Source organism: Equus przewalskii, chromosome 13 (assembly GCF_037783145.1).
Source record: "Equus przewalskii isolate Varuska chromosome 13, EquPr2, whole genome shotgun sequence".
Taxonomy (NCBI): domain Eukaryota; kingdom Metazoa; phylum Chordata; class Mammalia; order Perissodactyla; family Equidae; genus Equus; species Equus przewalskii.
Genome location: NC_091843.1, coordinates 5,317,932 through 5,340,459, shown reverse-complemented (window position 1 = coordinate 5,340,459; position 22,528 = coordinate 5,317,932).

The window sequence follows — 22,528 nt, the reverse complement described above, 5'->3', positions numbered from 1 at the left end:
GACAGGCAGTTTGTGGGAATGGGGGAGAAAGGTTTAGTTGCTTGTGGGAGGGGACCAGAGAGCTAGGTCTCCGGAAGTCAGGGGGAGCTGGCTGCACTGGAAGATTTTATGTTTTTACACTTTGCAGAAGCAACAGAAGAGAGAGCCCTAGAACCGTGGCATGACAAAGAGAGAGAGCAGCAGACACTGGTCACCTGTGGCAGGTGGCAGGACGGATTTCATTCAGACTGGTGCAGGAGGGCACAGACTCCGTGTAAAGAGAGCTCAGCCAACTGAGACAAAGGTGACCCGCGGCTTTTAATGGGAGAACAGAGAGGGAGCAAAAGGGCCATGAGGAAATGGAAGATTACCAAAGAGAGGGAAGTGGAGAATTACTGAAAATAGTTTGATTTTCACATCATGGATGGGGACAATGTCCATTTTGTGGTTTGGCTGTATTGTGTTTTCTGGAGCAAAGACTCAGCGTGGGGGCCAAGGTCACCTTTGGGCACGGCCTCGCAGAGGTGGGAGCCAGGCTAAGCTTGGGTCAAGTCTCAGCATGGTGTGGGCAAGTCCTCTGTGCCATGGGAGAATCCAGTCACCGCAGCCAGGAGAGCTAGCCCATGCCCACCTCCTGCACAGTGTAGAAAACATCTAGCACTTTGGTGGAAAACTACGTGTTGTCTGCAGCACACCCTTACCTTCTTAGATTCTGGTTCTGTGGGGGCTCTTTTACAACTCTGCACGTAGTGTGTAACTGATAGACACGTGGGTTCTGTTCTGTCTCATAGAGGTTTAATCGACTTCTCTCCACACACATGCCTTCACTTGCCATTCATTTCAACGCTCCTTTACTCCACATGAATTTGTGCTTTTCTGACTTTTCTTTTGAACTGGTTATAATGTCTTCCTGGTTCCCTTGTTGGTTAACAAATAGAATAATTTTTTAAATAATATTATTTTTGTTTTTTGTGAGGAAGATTGGTCCGTAGCTAACATCTGTTGCCAATCTTCCTCTGTTTTATGTAGGATGCTGCCACAGCGTGGATTGAAGAGCAGTGCCAGGTCCACGCCCAGGATCCAAACCTGTGAACCCCAGGCTGCCAAAGTGGAGTGTGCAAACGTAACAACTACACCACTGGGCTGGCCCCTAGAGTAAAATTTTTAACATGTGTTCATATTTATATCTATATGAGAGACATGCTTTTACCTGTTTCTGAAAATTATCTTTTATCAACAGAAACTTCCTCTGGAAATTTCACAGAAACTCATCTCACTTAAATATGAGTAAACAGGAAAAGGTTGTGGTCAAAGAATAAGACAAAACAGGTATATTATCAGAGTAATGTATGTATGAAAAATAACATGTTAGAAATATAAGGCTCCAAGCACAGGAAAACTATAACCTAATATTTCAAAATGAGCTAGAAAACTAAAAAAAAAAAACGATAGTTAAGAAAGAACAACACAAAACAGAATGAGAAAAGCTCAGGAATAAGTTAGAGATAAAATGAATAGACATCACAGAAAATTACCATTAGAGAAATAAAGGATGAAGAGGAGGGGAAAAAAAGAAAAAGAAATGGAGAAGTTACAAAGAAAAGATTTAAGAGAAAGTGAGATATAGAAGATAGATTAGAACGTCCAACATGCGTATAATAGTTCCCAAAGGGCGGAGGGAGAATGCAACACAGGAACTAAATAGCAAAAACTGTAATCTAAGAAGCTTTTCTGGGGGAAAAAAAAAAAAAAACCCTGAATTATATAACCTGGGAAAAGCAACCTCAAATGATTGTATTTTTTACCGTGTTTTAGTAAAAATTTTGGACTTTAAAAGAATAAGTACATTGGGTATCCAAACAAAATGAACAATTTACTTAAGAGGGAAAGAAAGTCAGTTTGGTATCAAACTTGTCATCAGAAACACTTTATATCAGAATTCGAAAGAGTAACATATTTAAGAAGCTCAAGGAAAGAATACGAGAGTCAAAGATTTTATACCCAGCCGTGAACGTCCAAGAACTCAGAGAATATTATCCCATGATCTCTTCCTGAGAAATCTGCTAGAGGACAAGCTTCAGACAATCAGAGAAAGAGTGAAGAGGACCCAGCACAAGGACTGGTGGGGAGCACCAGGTATGTTTAACAAGAGAAGGAAGAGTGAGTGATGGGGCCAAGAGTAATAAGGTGGTATATAATCGTTCAGTGTTCTGACAACTAGGTATAATACAATTTTTGAAACATAGGGAGAGAAGGGGGAGATTGTATAAAAAGTAGGATAATCTCATTGATGGCCTCATTGGTATTAATTGGAGGTAAAAATATGTTACTTTAAAATATATAAAATATTAACTTTAAAATGTATGCTGAGGAAGAAGCAGGGAAGATGAAAAAAGTTCTTAGTTAATTTCAGTATTTCTCATAGTAAGAAACCAATAGACACTAACTAATAAAGAAAAGACTGAGAAGATTATATAAAGCTATTAATATAAAGGCAACCACTAGAATGAAAATACAAAACTTTCTAAATACCAAAAGAAATAGACATGGATACAAGCTGGACCTCTCTGAACACACAGTGTTTTATAGTTTTTATTTTGTAACCATGTAGATGTTTTATATAATTTTTAAAAAATCAAAGCAAAAAAAGATCTCTAAAAGAAAAAGCAAGCAGAAAAAAAATAAAAACCTAGGAAATTAGTGGCACAACTAGACACAGAAGAATTATTTCAAGTTACTTTTTAAAAGTAACAAAAGAAATAGAAAGATTTTACACTGCATTCAGTAGTCAAATACTTAGTAAAAAGATTAGTACAGTATTGTTATGTTAAATCTATATATATGTGTGTGTACTATATATACATAATAAAGCAAATAAATAATTATATTAATTTCATTAGAAACAAAGATTAGCATAATAGAAAAAAATGAAAATATATGAAAACTATTAAATACAATCTGTAATTTTCCATTTGAATTGGAAACAGCTGTATGAGCTCATTATTTTTTCTATTTCTAAAAGTATCTTTTTCCTACTCTGTTCACTGACAACTGGAAGCACCGACAAGCACGTAGCGTTGAGCACCCTTAGCACTCAGAGTGGCCTCTGAGTACCATTTCCCTCTGAAAGGAACCCGTGCTCCTCAGAAACGGGTGTTTGAAGGTCTGGGACAAGAAATGTCAAAGATAAATCTGGGCCGTCTCCTCATGGCTGAAAGCAGGAATCTATCAGACTACTGGGAACACGCCAGTGCACATAGGGGCCTGTTTGAAGGGGCTCTCTTTGGCCAAAGCAACATTAATTTGAGCATCAAGAAGAATATTCACTGAAATGGATTGAAAAGTCACACAAAGTATGTGAAATCTGTAAATTCAAAATGATACAAAAGAAAATCTCATTGGTTCCTTTGGAAGTTGCTAAGCACCAACTCATTACGCTGAAAACTGATACATAAAAAATAAGATTCAAGCATTTATCTTGCCTTCCCTGTGTGGACTGGATCAGGAAAACCAAAGGGTCGAGAAGGAAAGATTCTTCTTTATAGAAGAATCATAGCCAAGGAATGATAGCATTAGAAAATTGCTAATTTGCAATCTCTAATGAAGTAATACATCCACACCAGTTATTTCCCAACCTTCTTTTCCATCCACACACCACCATCCCTACCCCCACCCCCCGAGACATTTTAGACTTTTTTCTCCCTAATCACACTCCTCTCCCAGGAAATTTTAATACTGCAGATATGCTATAGAGAGAGAGTATAGAATCTATATTCATGTGCTATATGTATATCAATGCTTTATAATTATAAGAATAAGACTTTTTTTCTATCCTCCTCCAAGAACCAACTTTTGCCTCCTTGGAGGCGTTATCACCACCCCCATTGAGAATGCGTGATCTAGGCAATGATCATTGATGGTTTGAGGGTGACCTTTATTGTGGGGAGATCGACTGACACCATCTGAACTCGCTAACCATTCTTAAAAATGTGGCGCATCAGGGCTGGCCCCGTGGCCGAGTGGTTAAGTTTGCACACTCTGCTTCCGCAGCCCAGTGTTTCACGAGTTCCAATCCTGGGCGCTGGACATGGCATCACTCATCAGGCCACGCTGAGGTGGCGTCCCACATGCCGCAACTAGAAGGACCCACAACTAAAAATACACAACTATGTACCGGAGGGCTTTGGGGAGAAAAAGGAAAAATAAAATCTTTTAAAAAAAGAAATGTGAAGCATCAGCATCATGGGCCTCTTGATATAAAGCAATAGGAAGTTAACAGCACTACCAACAAGTGATATTTTTTAAAAATAAAAGAAAGAACGTGAATCTAACCAAGTCCCTAATTGGTTTAGAGGAAATGCAAGGAGAGACGAACAAATGTGTTGAATGCAGTCGGAGGAAACAGTCAGTTAAACCCTGAATATGCCAAGTTTACAGGGCAAATGACCCAGTTTCCCCAACACACGAGAAAGAAAGAAAGAGAGGGAGCAGGAACTCTTAGAAGACTAAAAGAAATTTGGGAGACTCGTCAACCAAATGTAATGGGTGGGTCTTATTGACCATAGTTTGGATATTAGATGATATTAAGGAATTTATTAATTTTGTAAAGTGTGATAATGGCATTGTGGTTATGATTTTGTAAAGTCTTTATTTCTCAGAAAATCATGGGTGAAATTCTATGATGTCTTGAATTTGATTTAAAATATCACCCCCACCACCCCCACCCCCAAAGAAAAAGTTTGGGGTTGAGATGGAGAAAACAAGAAAGGCAGAATGCTAATAATTGTCAAAGCTGGGTGATGACACAGCAGCTCCCCCTATGTTATTCTCGTCTCTGCTTCTCAGAACGTTTGACATTTTTCATAACAGAAAGGTTTTTTTATTTGCTTAACCAAAACATTCAAAACTAAATATAAAATAAAGAGGGCAGCTAATTGATGCCTCCTGGGAATTAGGGGCCAGCGTTTCCAAATCTTCGAGTTTTTCAAAGAAGCTTGAAATTGGGTTTTCATGTGAACTCTCCCAATTTTTAAGTGTTAGCAGCAAATTCTTCATTTTTTAAGAACGCTTCCTGGTCCCACTGTGGTTCCAGTGTAACTGGCAAATCCCACTCTGGGACCTTGGGAAAGAATGCCCTGCTCCACTGCTCTGAATAAAAGCAGTCCTTTGCACTAGGAGTAACGTGTACTCTCAGTTTCAGACCTTGTAGTTGTTTCTGAAATGCCAGTTTATTTTCCCAAGGACAGCTGAAACAATGATCTGAGAAATGCATTTCCAGGTCTCCCCGTCTCCCTGTGCCTGAAAGCGCCACCATCGCCCCAGCCTCCCCTTCCTCGATGGCCCTGTGACACCTGCCACTGGGCCACTGGCCGCAGGACCTCCTTGGCTCTCCTCCTCCCCCTCTGAAGCCCTGTCTAGGTGTTCATTCCTCACTCCTCTTCGTCCCGCCAGGCCACACAAGACAGAGCCCCCATTTCTTCTCACATTCGCACACGCCCACGGGCAGGGTCCCAGGATTTGTGTTACCATCGCCACTGTGCGGATGACTCCTAACTCCCCAGCCCAGCCCGCCCTCCTGCTGATCTTCCCCTGCTGGACGCCTCAGTGACAGCGTTCCAACCAGGAGCACCACCGTCTTTCTTTCCCTGCCGCTCCCCTCTCCTGAAGTCACTGTGAACTCAGAAATGAAAAGTTGGGACATCAAATAACTGTGTGATCTCAAACTCGGGTCTACTGTCTTTCATTTATTCATTTATCACATATTTATTGAGTCCCTACCATGTGCCAGGCACTGTCTGGGTGCGGGGGACACAGAACATGTCAAAGTCTCTGCTCTGATGAAGCTGACAATGTATAAAGTCTGTGACGTAGCAGGGCAAGGTGATAGAGAGTGACTCTGAGGAGGTGACACTGGAGCAGAGACCTGACTGATGTGAGGGAGTGAGCCATGTGGATCTCTGGGGAAGAAGCTTCCAGGCAGAGGGAGCAGCATGTGAAAAGGTCCGAGGCAGGGCTACCTTGGCAGACTCCAAGAACAGCAAGTAGACCAGAAGGGGGGAACCAAGTGAGTGAGGGGGTTTGTAAAAGAAGAGATCAGATAAATAGCAAGGAGATGGATGGGGCAGGGTCTTACCAGTCATGGGAAGGGGTCTGGGTTTAGTTCTAGTGCAATGGGAAGCCATTGGAGGGCCTTGAGCAAAGGAATGACATTATTTCTTTGATGTTTTTGTAATATCTCTCTGGTTTCAGGTGGGAGAGTAAACTGTAGGAGGACGAGAGGAGTGAGGAGACTGGAGAACTGGTGTTTCCATGAGATCTTATTCCCAGAGATTCCTTGTTCTCATCTGGACTGTTGATTGCACGCTAAAAATGCTTGCTGTTATCACTTGGAAGTTAACACCATGTGTTCTGAACCCCCTGGATGGCCAGTTTACAACTGGGTACCCGCACCAGACTTCAGTGCTCCTGGTGGTGTGCTGTTTGTGATGGCCCCTGGTCGCACCAATTTACTTGTCGCAAGCTGAGGAGGTGAGAAGCTGAGCTGTTTCTGCATCAGGGACCTTGTACGTGCTGTGTAAATGCCTGAGTCTCTCCTCCGCAGCCATTCTCACACCCGGCTCCTTCTCTTACTCCGTGCCTTCGCCTAAACAGGAGCCTCAGAGACATCTCCTTTGACACCCTCTGTGAGTAGAAACCCCTGTTGCTCTCTGTCACTGTGCTCTGCCCATCTTCATGGCATTCACCACACGTCACACTCAGCGTGTGCTTGCTTTCTAGTATGGCCTATCTTCCCCTCACTAACTGGAGAACCATGGCTGCCATCTTGCCAGCATGAAGAGAAGCAAAGAGATTCTCAGAGAGGCTGCCTGAAAGTCCTGACAAACAGAGCTGGGGCATTAAACCTGGAGCCATCGACCTGCAGACTTCTTGTGAAGTGAGGAGGTAATAAACCAATGTTTAGACCACTTTTGTTGTGTATTTTGTTACTTGCAGCCAAAAGCATCTCAGTGGACATACCTCATCTTACAGAAGAGGAAACTGAGTCTCAGACCAGCGACGATGCTGGAAGAACCATCTCTGCCCTCTGCCTTCTATTCTCTTCACCAAACACCTTCCTCTCCCCGCCCTACATCCTCCTGGCCAGGACAGCGTGCTCCTGTGGGGCCTCCTCTAAGGCCTCTCTTCTAGGAAAGCTGTGATCCCACCAGGCACCGGGCCTCCCCTCCGCAGAGAACTGTTGTGAGGGCCCAGCAGCAAGGACCCTGAGAGTGAGGGCTGCTTCCAAGCCTTCCAGAGAGAGAGGACTTAAACATTCTCATTTTTAAAAGCTGCAATCATTTTTCATGTGGCGATTAGTGTTAATTATTCTATTTCCTGCTGAGTCTATGCCAAGAAGCAGCTCATTTCCAGAGAGTCCTCAGAGGTAGCCCGGTGCCCCAGGGACTCTCTGGGTCTGCAGGAGAGGCAGGGCCATTTCTGTGCTCGCTTAGAGGTCGCAGCCTGAGGGGTGCGGAGGCTGCTCTGGGCCCAGCCACAGCTAACGGTGGCTGTGGCCTTGGGCAAGTCCTCTCTCTCTGAGCCTCGGATGCTTCTCCAGTAAGGCGAGGCTGCTGGACTCAGCAGATCTTCCCGTCCAGTCTCTGGGGACATCATTCTGAGGCCCTGAGCATCAAGGAACTTCCCACTGACTTCTGAGCTCATTTCTCTAGTCAACTGTGCTCTCCTCAGGAATGGAGAGTGACTTGGAGGGCCCAGGACCAGGAGGAGCTCCATGAGATGGGGGGCCTGGCAAAGCCTCCGTCTATGCCATTTTTTCTCTTGTTTTTCATCAAGTCCTCTCAAGGACCCTGGGTTATGGAGAAAGAATGGTCTTTTCAACAAAGTGTGCTAGATATGGACAACTAGATATCCATATGGAAAGAAATGAAGTTGGACCCCTGCCTCACACCATATACAAAAATTAACTCAAAATGGACCAAAGACCTAAATATGTGTCAAACTATAAAACTGTTAGAAGAAAACATAGGAGTAAATCTTTGTGATCTTGGATTGGCAGTGATTTCTTAGATATGACACCAAAGTCACAAGCAACAACAACAACAAAAATAGGCAAATTGGACTTCATCAGAATTATGAATTTTGGTGCTTCAAAAGACACTATTGAGAAAACAAAAAGACAACCTATGGAATGGGAGAAAATAGTTGCCAATTATATATTTGATAAGAGACTTATAGGGGCCGGCCCCATGGCCCAAGTCTGCACACTCTGCTGTGGTGGCCCAGGGTTTCGCCAGTTTGGATCCTGGGCGCAGACATGGCACTGCTCATCAGGCCACATTGAGGTGGCATCCCACATGACACAACTAGAAGGAGGTGCAACAAAGATATACATCTGTGTACCGGGGGATTTGGGGAGATAAAGTAGAAAAAGAAAAAGAAAAGATTGGCAACAGTTGTTAGTTCAGGTGCCAATCTTTGGGGAAAAAAAGAGAGAGACATATATAGAACATATAAAGAACTCTTACAATTCAATAATAAAAATATAAATAATCGAATTAAAAAATGGCTGAAGGACTTGAATAGACTTTTTTTCAGAGAAGATATATAAATGGTCAACAAGCACATGAAAGAATGCCCAACATCATTAGTCACCAGGGAAACACAAATCAAAATCACAATGAGGGGGAGAGTGCTCGTCAAGATGGCACTGCGAGCAGACGTTGAACTGGCCTCCTCCCACAAACACAACCAGGTTACAACAATTTTAGGAAGAATCACCCTGGATTGAAAACTGAAAACTGGATAAAAAGAACCCCCACAACGAGGGACAGTCCTGACGAAAGCAGAAGCGGCAGTAACTCCGGCCAGAGAGGAAAAAAGCCACCTTTGGGAGCAGCGGAGCTTCTCAGCTGGCCAGGCGGGAGCCACCCTAAGGATATCTAGATAGCATCTCAAGACGCCTAAGAGTCTCGTACCACTATACACCAGAAGGCGGATGGACTTCCCCCCCAGGAGGAGGTGGAAATAGGTGAAAACTCTCCAACCCCCGACCCTCAGACAGCCTAGTTCCTGCAGGAGGCTCTCTTCCAGCAGACTTCCCCATAGCATCGCCACACACCAAGGGTGGGAGTGTGCACTCACCAGCAGAGCGACGCTGGAAACAGGTGACAACAGCCCTAATCAAGCCCCCTGCGATTACACCTAAGCCCGGGGGGAATCTCCAGGGTCCCGCACCCACTGGCAGGGAAGGTCTCTGCTCACCATTAGCAGGGAGGCCCCGCCCAGAATCCAGAACAAAGAGAAGCTCCCGGCAGGCGGATTCCCCGGCATGGCACCAGACCACAAGCTGCTGCTGGGCCCACGGTCTCCAGCGTACGGGTTGGTGCAGGGGGCACCCGGACTTCCCATGGACGTGCTTAGGGACAGGGTTGGAGCTCCAGTGCCCAGCTCTGCTGCTTGGGGGGAGGCTCCGGGGTCCTGCACCCCCCTGGCAGGGAAAGCCTCTGCTCGCCATTAGCTGGGAGTCCCCCACCCAGAATCCAGAACAAAGGGAAGCTCCCAGCGGGCGGATTCCCTGGCACTGCACCAGACCACCAGCTGCTGCTGGGCCCATGGTCTCTGGTGCACGGGTCGGTGCAGGGGTGCCAGGACTTCCCATGGACATGCTTGGGGACTGGGTGGAGCTCCAACACCTGGCTCTGCAGCCTGGGGGGACACTTTGGGGTCCTGAACCCCCCCAGCAGGGAGGGCCTCTGCTCGCCATTGGCAGGGAGGCCCCACCCAGCATTTAGAACACCAGGAAGCTCCTTAGAGCAGAATTCCCCACAAGGCAGCAGCTTACAAGCTACTGCCAGGCCCACGGACTCTGGCCGTGTCCCAGACAAGGCAAGGGGCTCCCAGAGATCCTGTGAGAGTGGAGTGGGGCAGAGTGGAGCTCTGGTGAAATGGCTACATAGCCCAGGGGGGATCTCCAGGTTCCTACAGCAGCCTCAGCGAAAGTCTCTGCACAGCACTAGTGGAGAGGTCCTGACTGGCAATCGCAAGGCAGGAAGGCCCTGGAGCAAAAGTAGCACAGCTAGGTGAGCTAACAACAGACTGCAGAAGATACCCATAGCTCTGCTGGGACCTATAGTGGACAAGTGTGATCTTGTGGGCTCTGTTAGGGACAAAGCGGCGATTATAGATGATCCTGCTCCTGACTGCTGGGAAAGCCCACACCACCGCTGCAGACCACAAGGAGGGAGCACATCTAAGTGGGCTGCAACAGTAGGCACCAGCAGCCTGAGGCCCCCTTGCGATTGCCCCCACAACCGACGAGGGACCCCACAGGACCACTGTGACTACGAGGAGGGTCCAGGTCCAGTCAGTAACAGCTGACAGGGTTCCTGGTTAGTGCAGTCTAAACAGCTGCCCCCCCAACACACACCAGTTGCAACAAGTGGAAGCAGCGACTAAACTCTATCTCTATGCGGAGGCACAAATCCACGCCATCAAGCAGTATGAAAAAATGTATTAAATCTCCAGAACAGAAGGAAAATGATAAGCACCCAGAAAACAATACCAAAGACAATGAAATCTATAACCTAAATGATGATGATTTCAAAACTGCCATTATTAAAAAACTCAACGAGTTAAAAGAGAATTCAGATAGACAACTCAATGAGTTCAGGAGCTATGTCACAAAAGAGCTTGACACTATAAAGAAGAACCAATTAGAAATACTGGAGATGAAGAACACAATGGAGGAGATTAAGAAAAATCTGGACTCTCTGAACAGTATGGTAGATAATATGGAGGACAGAATTAGCAATTTGGAGGATAGGAATATAGAAATGCTGCAGACAGAGGAGGAGAGAGAGCTAAGACTAAAAAGAAATGAAGAAACTCTCCGAGAATTATCCGACTCAATTAGGAGATGCAACATAAGGATTATAGGTATACCAGAGGGAGAAGAGAAGGAGAAGGGGGCAGAAGGCCTGTTCAAAGAAATAATAGCTGAGAACTTTCCAAACTTGGGAAGAGAGATGGAACTTCATGTGACAGAAGCCAATAGATCTCCAAACTTTATTAATGCAAGAAGACCAACCCCAATGCATATAGTAGTGAAACTAGCAAAAGTCAATGACAAAGAGAAAATACTAAGTGCAGCAAGGCAGAAGAAAATAACTTACAAAGGAAACCCCATAAAGCTATCAGCAGATTTCTCAGGAGAGACCTTACAGGCTAGAAGAGATTGGAATGAAATATTCAAAACTCTGAAGGACAAAAACCTGCAGCCAAGAATACTCTACCCAGCGAAAATATCCTTCAAATACGATGGAGAAATAAAAACTTTCCCAGATAAACAAAAGTTAAGGGAGTTCATTGCCACAAAACCTCCTCTTCAAGAAATGCTCAGGAAGAACCTCATTCCTGAAAAATCAAAAAAAGGAAAGGGGTTACAAAATCCGGAACAAAGGAGATAAGCAGACGGACAATAACACAAAGTAACAGCTCTCCATCAGGACAAAATGCAAAAGAACTGGAAAACAAGTGATAAAATGGCAATAGTAGGCCCCTACGTTTCAATAATCACTCTAAACGTGAATGGATTGAACTCTCCAATCAAAAGGCACAGAGTGGCAGGATGGATCAAAGAACAAGACCCAACAATATGCTGCCTCCAGGAAACACACCTCAGCCCCAAAGACAAACACAGACTCAAAGTGAAGGGATGGAAGACAACACTCCAAGCTAATAATGAACAAAAGAAAGCAGGTGTTGCCATACTTATATCAGACAAAGTAGACTTCAAAGCAAAACAGATAAAGAAAGACAAAGAGGGGCAGTATATAATGATAAAAGGGATGCTCCACCAAGATGACATAACACTTATAAATATATATGCACCTAACACAGGAGCACCAAAATTCGTAAAGAAACTATTAACAAAACTAAAAGGAGACATCAACAGCAATACAATAGTAGGGGACCTCAACACCCCATTAACACCAATGGACAGATCATCCAGACAGAAAATCAACAAGGAAATTATAAGTTAAATGAAAAATTAGATCAGATGGACCTAATAGATATATATAGGACACTTCATCCAAAAACAGCAGGTTACACATTCTTCTCAAGCATGCATGGAACATTCTCAGGAATAGACCATATCTTGGGAAACAAAGCAAGCATCAATAAGTTCAAGAGGGTTGAAATAATATCAAGCATCTTTTCTGATCATAACGCTATGAAACTAGAAATCAACCACAAGAATAAAGCTGGGAAAGGGCCAAAAATGTGGAGACTAAACAACATGCTACTGAACAAACAACGGATTATTGAAGAAATTAAAGAAAAAATCAAACATTATCTGGAGACAAATGAAAATGAAAACACACCATACCAAAGTATTTGGGACACAGCAAAGGCAGTCCTAAGGGGAAATTCATTGCAACACAGGCTCACCTCAATAAGCAAGAAAAATCTTACATAAACAACCTCAAACGACGCCTAATGGAATTAGAAAAAAGAAGAACAAACAAAGCCCAAAGTCAGTAGAAGGAGGGAAATAATAAAAATTAGAGCAGAAATAAATGATATTGAAACAAAAAAGACAGTAGAAAGGATCGATGAAACAAAGAGTTGGTTCTTTGAAAAAATTAACAAAATCAACAAACCCTTAGCCAGACTCACTAAAAAAAAAGAGAGAAGTCTCAAATAAATAAAATTAGAAACGAGAGAGGAGAAATCACAACAGATACCGAAGAAGTACAAAGGATCATAAGAGAATACTATGAAAAACTATATGCCAACAAAGTGAACAACCTAGAAGAAATGGATAAATTCCTAGACTCATACCACCTACCCAAACTGAATCAGGAAGAAATAGAGAATCTGAATAGACCAATCACAAGTAAAGAAATAGAAACAGTAATCAAAAACCTCCCCAAAAATAAGAGTCCAGGGCCAGACGGCTTCTCTGGAGAATTCTACCAAACATTCAAAGAAGATTTAATACCTATCCTTCTCAAACTATTCCAGAAAATAGAGGAAGATGGAGCACTCCCTAATACATTCTATGAAGCCAACATCACGCTGATCCCAAAACCTGACAAGGACAACACAAAGAAGTAAAACTACAGGCCAATATCACTGATGAACATAGATGCAAAAATCCTCAACAAAATTTTGGCAAGCTGAGTACAGCAATACATCAAAAAGATTATTCACCATGATCAAGTGGGATTTATACCAGGGACACAGGGATGGTTCAACATCCACAAGTCAATCAACGTGATTCACTACATTAACAAAACGAGAAACAAAAACCACATGATCATCTCAATAGATGCAGAGAAAGCATTCGACAAGATCCAGCATCTGTTTATGATAAAAACCCTCAATAAAATAGGTATAGAAGGAAAGTAGCTCAACATAATAAAGGCCATATATGACAAACCCACAGCCAACATCATACTCAACGGACAAAAACTGAAACCCATCCCTCTCAGAACAGGAACAAGACAAGGGTGCCCAATTTCACCACTCTTATTCAACATAGTACTGGAGGTTTTGGCCAGAGCAATTTGGCAGGAAAAATAAATAAAAGGAATCCAAATAGGCAATGAAGAAGTAAAACTCTCGCTGTTTGCAGACGACATGATCTTATATATAGAAAACCCCAAAGAATCCATAGAAAAACTATTAGAAACAATCAACAACTACAGCAAACTTGCAGGGTGTAAAATCAACATACATAAATCAGTAGCATTTCTATATGCTAACAATGAACTAACAGAAAAAGATCTCAAGAACTCAATCCCATTCACAATCACAACAAAAAGAATAAAATACCTTGGGATAAATTTAACCAAGGAAGTGAGAGATCTATACAACAAAAACTACAAGACCTTCTTGAAAGAAATCAACGACGATATAAAGAGATGGAAAGACATTCCATGCACATGGATCGGAAGAATAAACATAGTTAAAATGTGCATACTACCTAAAGCAATCTACAGATTCAATGATATCCCAATCAGAATTCCAATGTCATTCTTTACAGAAATTGAACAAAGAATCCTAAAATTCATATGGGGCAACAAAAGACCCTGAATTGCTAAAGCAATCCTGAGAAAGAAGAACAAAGCTGGAGGCATCACAATCCCTGACTTCAAAACATACTACAAAGCCACAGTAATCAAAACAGCATGGTACTGGTACAAAAACAGGTGCACAGATCAATGTAACAGAAGTGAAAGCCCAGAAATAAAACCACACATCTATAGACAGCTAATCTTTGACAAAGGAGCTGAGGGCCTACAATGGAGGAAAGAAAGTCTCTTCAACAAATGGTGCTGGTAAAACTGGACAGCCACATGTAAAAGAATGAAAATCAACCATTCTTTTTCACCATTTACTAAAATAAACTCAAAATGGATCAAAGACCTAAAGATTAGGCCTGAAACAATAAGTCTTCTAGAAGAGAATATAGGCAGTACACTCTTTGACATCAGCTTCAAAAGAATCTTTTCGGACACCATAACGCCTCACATGAGGGAAACAATAGAAAGAATAAACAAATGGGACTTCATCAGACTAAAGAGCTTCTTCAAGGCAAGGGAAAACAGGATTGAACGAAAAAACAACACACCAATTGGGAAAAAATATTCACAAGTTATTTACCCGACAAGGGGTTAATCTCCATAATATACAAAGAACTCACACAACTCAACAATAAAAAATCAAACAACCCAATTACAAAATGGGCAGGGGACATGAACAGACATTTCTCCAAAGAAGATATACGGATGGCCAATAGACACATGAAAAGATGCTCGTCATCACTAATCATCAGGGAAATGCAAATCAAAACTACACTAAGATATCACCTTACACCTGTTAGAATGGCAAAAATATCCAAAACCAAGAGTGACAAATGTTGGAGAGGCTGTGGAGAAAAGGGAACCCTCATCCACTGTTGGTGGGAATGCAAACTGGTGCAGCCACTATATAAAACAGTATGGAGATTCCTCAAAAAGTTAAAAATAGAAATACCTTATGACCCAGCCATCCCAGTACTGGGTATCTATCCTAAGAACCTGAAATCAGCAATTCCAAAAGTTCCATGCACCCCTATGTTCATCGCAGCAATATTCATAATAGCCAAGTCATGGAACCAACCTAAGTGCCCAGCAACTGATGATTGGATAAAGAAGATGTGGTATATATATACAATGGAATACTACTCAGCCATAAAAAAGGACAAATTTGTCCCATTCACAACAACATGGATAGACCTTGAGGGTATTATGTTGAGTGAAATAAGCCAGACAGAGAAAGACGAACTCTGTATGACTCCACTCATGGGTGGTAGTTAACATATGGACAAAGAGAACTGATCGGTGGTTGCCAGGGGAAAGGGGGGTGAGGGAAGGGCACTAGGGGTGAAGTGGTGTACCTACAACATGACTAATAATGACGTAGAACTGTAATTTCACAAGGATGTTAACTTTCATAACCTTAATAAAAAAAAAATCACAATGAGGGGGCCGGCCCCGTAGCCAAGTGGTTAAGTTTGTGCGCTCTGCTTTGGTGTCCCAGGATTTCGCCGGTTTGGATCCTGGGTGCAGACATGGCACCAGTCGTCAGGCCACGCTGAGGCAGTGTCCCACATACCACAACTAGAAGGACCCACAACTAAAACATACAACTATGTACTGGGGGGATTTGGGGAGAAAAAGCAGAAAAAAAAAAGATTGGCAACAGTTGTTAGCTCAGGTGCCAATCTTTAAAAAAAAAAAAAAAAAGCACAATGAGATACGACTTCATACTCGCTTGGATGGCTAGAATGAAAAAGATGGATGATGAGTGCTGGCTCATGAGGATATGGAAGCTTGGAATTCTCATATGCTGCTGGTGAAAGTGTAAAATGATCCAGCTGCTTTGGAAAACAGTCTGACAGTTCCTCGAAAAGTTAAATATAGCATCAAACATGACCCAGCCATTTCACTCCTAGGACTAAACTCAGGAGAATTGAAAATACATGTTCAGAAGCTTGAACAGAAATGTTCATGGCAATATTGCTCATAATAGCCAAGAACTGGAAACAACACAATGTCCATTAAATAGTGAATTGACAAACAAAATTGGGTACGTCCATACAATGGGACATTATTTGGCAATAAACAGAAATGAAGTTGTAATTCATGCTACAACATGGATGAATTGAAAACATTATGCTAAGTGAAAGAAGCCAGACACAAAAGACCAGATATGGTGGGTTTTCACTTAGGTGATATGTCCAGAATGGACCAATCCATGGAGATTAGTGATTACCAGGGAGGAGGGGAAGAAGGAAATAGGGAGTGATGGCTGACGGGTATGGGGTTTCTTTTGGGGATGGTGGAAAGGCCCTGGAATTAGTTAGTGGCGATGGTTGCACAACCTTGTGAATATACTAAAAATCACTGAATTGTATACTTAGAAATGGTGACTTTTAAGTTATGTGAATTATATCTCAATTTTTTCAAAAAAGGACACTGGGAGGCGCAGGGGCTCTCCCTGCCTAGCCTGTCTACACTTCTACTGTGCCAGCTCTAGTCCCAGCAGTCACCCTGAGCCAAAGCCATGGCCAGCAGACCAGCCTGCCACTCCGTTTCTTGACCCACACAGTGCCCAGCGTACTCCTTTTAAGATGTCAATCTCCTTTCCTGGCTCCCCTAGGTAATGTGCTCCAGTGGCTTCCATTGCACTAGGCATCAAATTCAATCTTCCTGTGGCCTATGGGGGCCTGTGTGGTTTGTCCCCTGCACACCTTGGCCACTTCCCCTTCATCACTGTGGTCCAGACATACTGACCTCCTCTCTGTTCCTTGAGCTCCCAGGCTTGTTCCCGCTTTGGGGCCTGGCCTTTGCTGTCATCTCCGCCAAGATTAAGGTCCCCACAGATCTCTGCATGGCCTGCCCCCTCAGTCAGCCATCAGCCCCGAGTCCACTCCTCAGAGAGGCCCTCCCCAACCAGCCCTTTGGAAGTGGACTTGTCCCCCGTCTCTTCCTCAGGGCACTTTCCCAGGCTGCAGCAGCGCCGTGGGCCTGTGCGTCTGCCTGGCCCATATCTCCCTCCCCTGCAAGGCCATAGCTCCCTGAGAACGGGGATCCAGCCCAGCGCACAGTAGGACTGCAGCAGATGTGTCGAGTGAATAACAGAGCTGGCATGCGCCTGCCACCTACCCGGGGTGCGTCCTTGGCACCCAGTTGTGCCCTGTCCTGAGCCTCTGTTCCTTGTCCATAGAAGGACAGCCCGGAGGACCACCTGCGGGAGCTTGTGGGATGATGCACGTAGAGCCCAAATAGTAGCTTCTTTTCTTACAGGTAAAATCTCATTGTACAAGGGATATTTTCTGCGGTCTGAGGGGACTATTTGAATACTGGACCCTATAGGATATTGTGGGTTTAGGTCCCTGTGATCTGAGGCAGCCCCACGAGGGGCCCAGCTGCTTGTGCACTTGGGGTTACATCACAAATCACAGCCCAAGCAGAGAGGTGTCCAAGGAGGGAACCACGTCTGATGCATCCCCATGACCCAGTGGGGCCACCACGAGCCAGGCCGAGTCCTCAGGATCCCGGCCCAATGGCCCCCAGAAAGGGAGCCCTCCAGGGGGCATGGAGGCTGGGTGCTTTCCTGCAGGACCAGGCAGACAGGGAAGCAGGGCTCCCACTTCCGGGAAAAGCGTCTACCTTCGTGGCCCCACCAGGGACAACAGTGAACCCGCTGTCTGCAGCCGAGCCCCGGAGCCCTGAGGCCAGTCTGCACCCGGCCGGTGCAGCACTAAAACAGCACTGCTGGTCAGGAAGCTGGCCCCGAGTGCCCGTCTCTGGTCTGTGGAAGAGGAAGGACCTGTGGCCACAGGAGCGCGCCAGGGGTGACGTCCCGGAGTGCGGCAGGCAGGCAGGCCTTATCAGCTGTGCCTGCTGGGGCGAGTCACCAACCTCTCTGAACCTCTGTCCTCAACTACACTGGGGGCGTGAACCTCTGCTCCACAAAACTGTCTAAAGAGCTAACACGTGGTCCATAACGGCTCCTGCGGGAAAAACTTTAGAGGGAATTATGGGAAAATTTCCTTCAACATCAGGATAGGAGAAACTTTTTTGAATAAGGTAAAAAAAGGACAAAACTACAAAGGAAAGGAGTGGATTTGATTAAGATTTCAAACTTCTGGGTACAAATGACCAACAACAAAGTGGAACAATTAGTCAAAGGCGGGGAGAAGTTATCTGCAAGACTCTCAACACGCAAAAGAGTGACTATCATTATTATAGTATTATGTAAATTATGGATGTAATATAATTTACTGTAATATAAATATAATATATACATTTAATATAAATTATAATACTATACTATAAAACTATAAAAGAATTCCTCTAATTCAAGAAGAAAAAAGCAAATAACCAAATGTAAAATGAACAAGAAATTCACAGAAGAGGAAACATAAAGAACCAAAACACAAATGAAAGAGCGTTCGACCACCTCAGTTGTTGAGAGGTGTGAATTAAAGCAAGATACTAACTCACACCCGTCAGATGAACAAAACTTAAAGTCGGACCATACGAGTATTTGGAGGGTGTGAAGCAATAGGAGCTCTTACACGCAGGGGAGGAGTGGACATTGGTACCCCCACTTTGCAACAGTTTGGCATTATCTAGGAAACTTGAAGGTGTGTATATCGTGTGAACCAACAATTCCACTCTTAAGTGTCCACCCTGGAAACCTTGGGCACCACATACCGGGATGCACGGAATAATGATGGCTGCACGGAGTAACCGATAACACCAAACAGGGAGACAACCAACTGGCCATCCACTGGAGAAGTTAGCAAATTTTTTCTGCAAAACGCCAGATAGTAAATATTTAGGCTCTGTGGGGCAGACACTCTGCCACAGCTACTCGACTCTGCCGTTGTAGAGCGAAAACAGCCCTAGAGAACATAGGAAAGAACGGGTGTGGCTGCGTTCTAATAAAACTTTATTTACAACCCATAGGGGTCGAGTTGGATTTGGCCCGTGGGTTGTAGTTTGCAGATTCCTGGTAGAATGACTGTATACATTGTGGTATACTCACACAATGGAACAATACGCAGCAACAAAAATGGCAAAAGCTTATTTTTGAGGGGCCGGCCCCATGGCTGAGTTGTTTACAGTTCCGCACGCTCTGCTTCAGCGGCCTGGGTTGGCGGGTTCGGATTCCAGGTGAGGACCCACACACTCGTCAGCCAGGCTGTGGCAGTGACCACATACAAAATAGAGGAAGATTGGCACAGATGTTATCTCAGGGTGAATCTTCCTCATCCAAAAAAAAAAAAAAAAGTATTTTTGAGCTAAAGAAGTCAGATACAAGAGGACACACACTTTTCACTTTATTTATGGAAAACTCAAAACCAGGCAAAATTAAACTAGAGTGTTTAGGGATGCATAGCTAAGTAATAGAAATGTGAAGAACATTAACGAAGTGATTACCACGAGAGTCAGGACCAGGGCCTTTAGCAGGGATGGAGAGGGGTGGAACTGAAAGGGGGACAGGAGGCTTCTGGGGGCACTGACCATTTGTTATTTCTTGACCTGGGTGGTGGTTACATGGATGTTCATTCTAGAACAATTCATTAAGCTGTGCATTTGTATTGATTGCATGTACTTTTCTGAACATGTGTTATTTTTCACCAAAAATAAAAGTTTTAAACATATAAGAACTCTGGTGTTCACTCTCACATCCCAATGCATTTTCCTCCACCGTGGGAGAGGTGTTTCAGGTGCCAATTTCCCTGGTGAGGGCACCCGCCCAGTGCCCACTGGAGGGTTTGCGGGGCTCAAAAGCCTGGGAGGGAAATGGTCCTTTAAGCCCTAAGGGAGCTGCCTGGGGACATGGCACTGTGCACGGGGGAGGAAGGAAGGCCTCAGGCTACAAGGCCACATCGGATTTGAGGGGGAGGCCTCCGCGTTAAAGCCGAAATCTAGTGTCCTTGGGGGGGACTCATGGCAAATGCTAAACGTGTGCACACGTGTGCATTTGCGAACACGCATTTGTGTACATGTCAAACATTTGAAATAGGCCTGACAGATATCTATAAGATCACGTCATGTTAAAATTATTTTGAAAAACACATTGGCAACGAAGAACTGAAAACGTGCCCCAACCCTTGTCCCAATATTTCTACATCCGAGATTGTTTCTCATGATGTGATTAGAAATATGATGGAAGTTTTCCTGGAAAATTTTTCATCCCTATGTTGTCAACACTGGAAACTACTTAGTGTTCAAAAATAGCAACTGATTAAGTAAACCAATTCCAGACACATGATGAAATACATTACGGTCATTAAAATTCTCTTTAGGGTGAGGTGGCAATAACCGGGAGGGGAGCAGGATACAAAATTGCAATTACAGGATGATTACAACTCCAACAACAAGAAAACCTGTACACAGAAAATGTGATGGAAGGAAATCCAGGAAAATGGTAAAGAGTTGTTTTCAGGGGATGGGAAGGAAATATGGATGATTTTTTTTTCCTTATAACTTTCTAGAAAGAATTTTACTAAATTACCAAAGCATTTGGATTATTTAAAAAATTGTAGGGGCCGGCCTGGTGGTGCAGCGGTTAAGTGCACACGTTCCACTTCGGCGGCCTGGGGTTCGCTGGTTCGGGTCCCGGGTGCGGACATGGCACCGCTTGGCACACCATGCTGTGGTAGGCATCCCACATATAAAGTAGAGGAAGATGGGCATGGATGTTAGCTCAGGGCCAGTCTTCCTCAGCAAAAAGAGGAGGGTTGGCAGCAGTTAGCTCAGGGCTAATCTTCCTCCAAAAAAAAAAAATTGTAGATAAGTAGGTGAATACAAATACATGTAAGGAAGGCAAAAAATAATGAAGTTTGGCGTCACGGGAAAAGAAAATGAAAAGGGAAACTGAGGCAAAGAGTGGGCAAAGAGGAAAAGCTACCATCTGTTGAGTCTTTTTTTATGGTTTTCATATCTCAACATCAGGCAGCCAGTGGATACCAAAACCAGGGTTTATGTGCAATTCTGTCAACTCCAAGTCTGTGCTCTTACCGACGGTTCACCTGCCCCCCAATCACCACCATCATCATCATCACCATCATTAATTATCATCATCTTCATCATCATCAACATCATCATCACCATCATCATCATCACCACCACCATCCTTATCATCTTCAGCAGCAGCAGCAGCAGCATCACCATTGTTCATTTCCTCAATTCAAAGACACTTCTTTTTTATGTTTTAACATTTCTGAAGTCAGAGTATTTCCTACAATTGACATAGCAGCTTTTTTTTTCCCTCCCCAAAAGCGTATTAAATCCATGGTTCATCTACAGTCAATGCTGTCATAGAATCAAGGAAATATTGTAATTGCTGCTTTTTATTGAGTAATTATTACGTGCCGGGGACAACATAAGTTCATCTGCTCCCTATGGCAACTCTCTGAAGGAAACATTTCAAGTCCTACTCTCGAGATGAAGAATGAGGCTCAGAGAAATGAGCAACATGCCTAGAGCCGCCCAAGAAGTAAATGGCTGGGCCAGGACTTGACCCTCTAAGCACCGTGCACTCTGGTCTGTCTCCTTCCAAACGTTCCTCCTCTGCCGCCCCACTGTCTTAACCCGCACCCTCCCCTTGGGCAGCACCAGGTTTCCTTGCATGGCCGGGCTCCCACCTCTGCCTCATCCAGTACACAAAGCTAAGAGCAGAGCAGTTCTCCGTAGACATTGACTACATCATTCTAAATTGACTCATCAAACTTCCGTCTAGGAACCACCTACCCTCCACAGGCAGCCCTTTGTTTCCAGTAAAGTTGACTCTATCCCTGCTTCCCCAGACATGTGACTTAAGCCTGGCCAATCAGAATGTCATATTCCTTTAGTCAGGTGACTGATCAGAGATGAGCACCTGATCCAGTTAGAGCCAATGAGATGCCCTTAGACTCTTTCTGCAGATTTAAGAAATATATTGTAGCCCTTTCCATGTAGAGAGGAACAAGAAAGAAGGTGGAAGGGCTGGAGTTGCTGTAGCCATCTTGTGATATGAGGCTTGGTAATGGAGCCAACAGTGAGGAAGCAGAGCCTAGGGAAGGGGAGAGAAAGAAATAGGGTCCTGGATCAAGCCATGCCAAACAGTAATCATAGCCCACTATGCTGGTTTAAGTAAGATGTTCTTGGCTGAAAACTCTTCAACAAGACCCCTGTGTCTAGTAATAATGTCCAAACTCCACCAGCTGGCACCCCAGGCCTCGCTGATCCGGCTTCAACCTGCAATTTCGGCATCCAGGCTCTGTACATCCTCCTGTAATTCAGTGAAGCTCCGTCCGCTTTATATCACTCGTCCTTCTCCAACAAACCAGCAATTTTCCTTCTCAGAAGCTTTTGTATATGCTGTACCTTCTGCCTCGAATGGCATTCTCCCCCCGACGCACACACAATAGGAATAAAACTTCCTAGCAGTCTTAAATGTGCAAAGACAGTGAGCTCCCATCACTGTGGGTATCACAGGC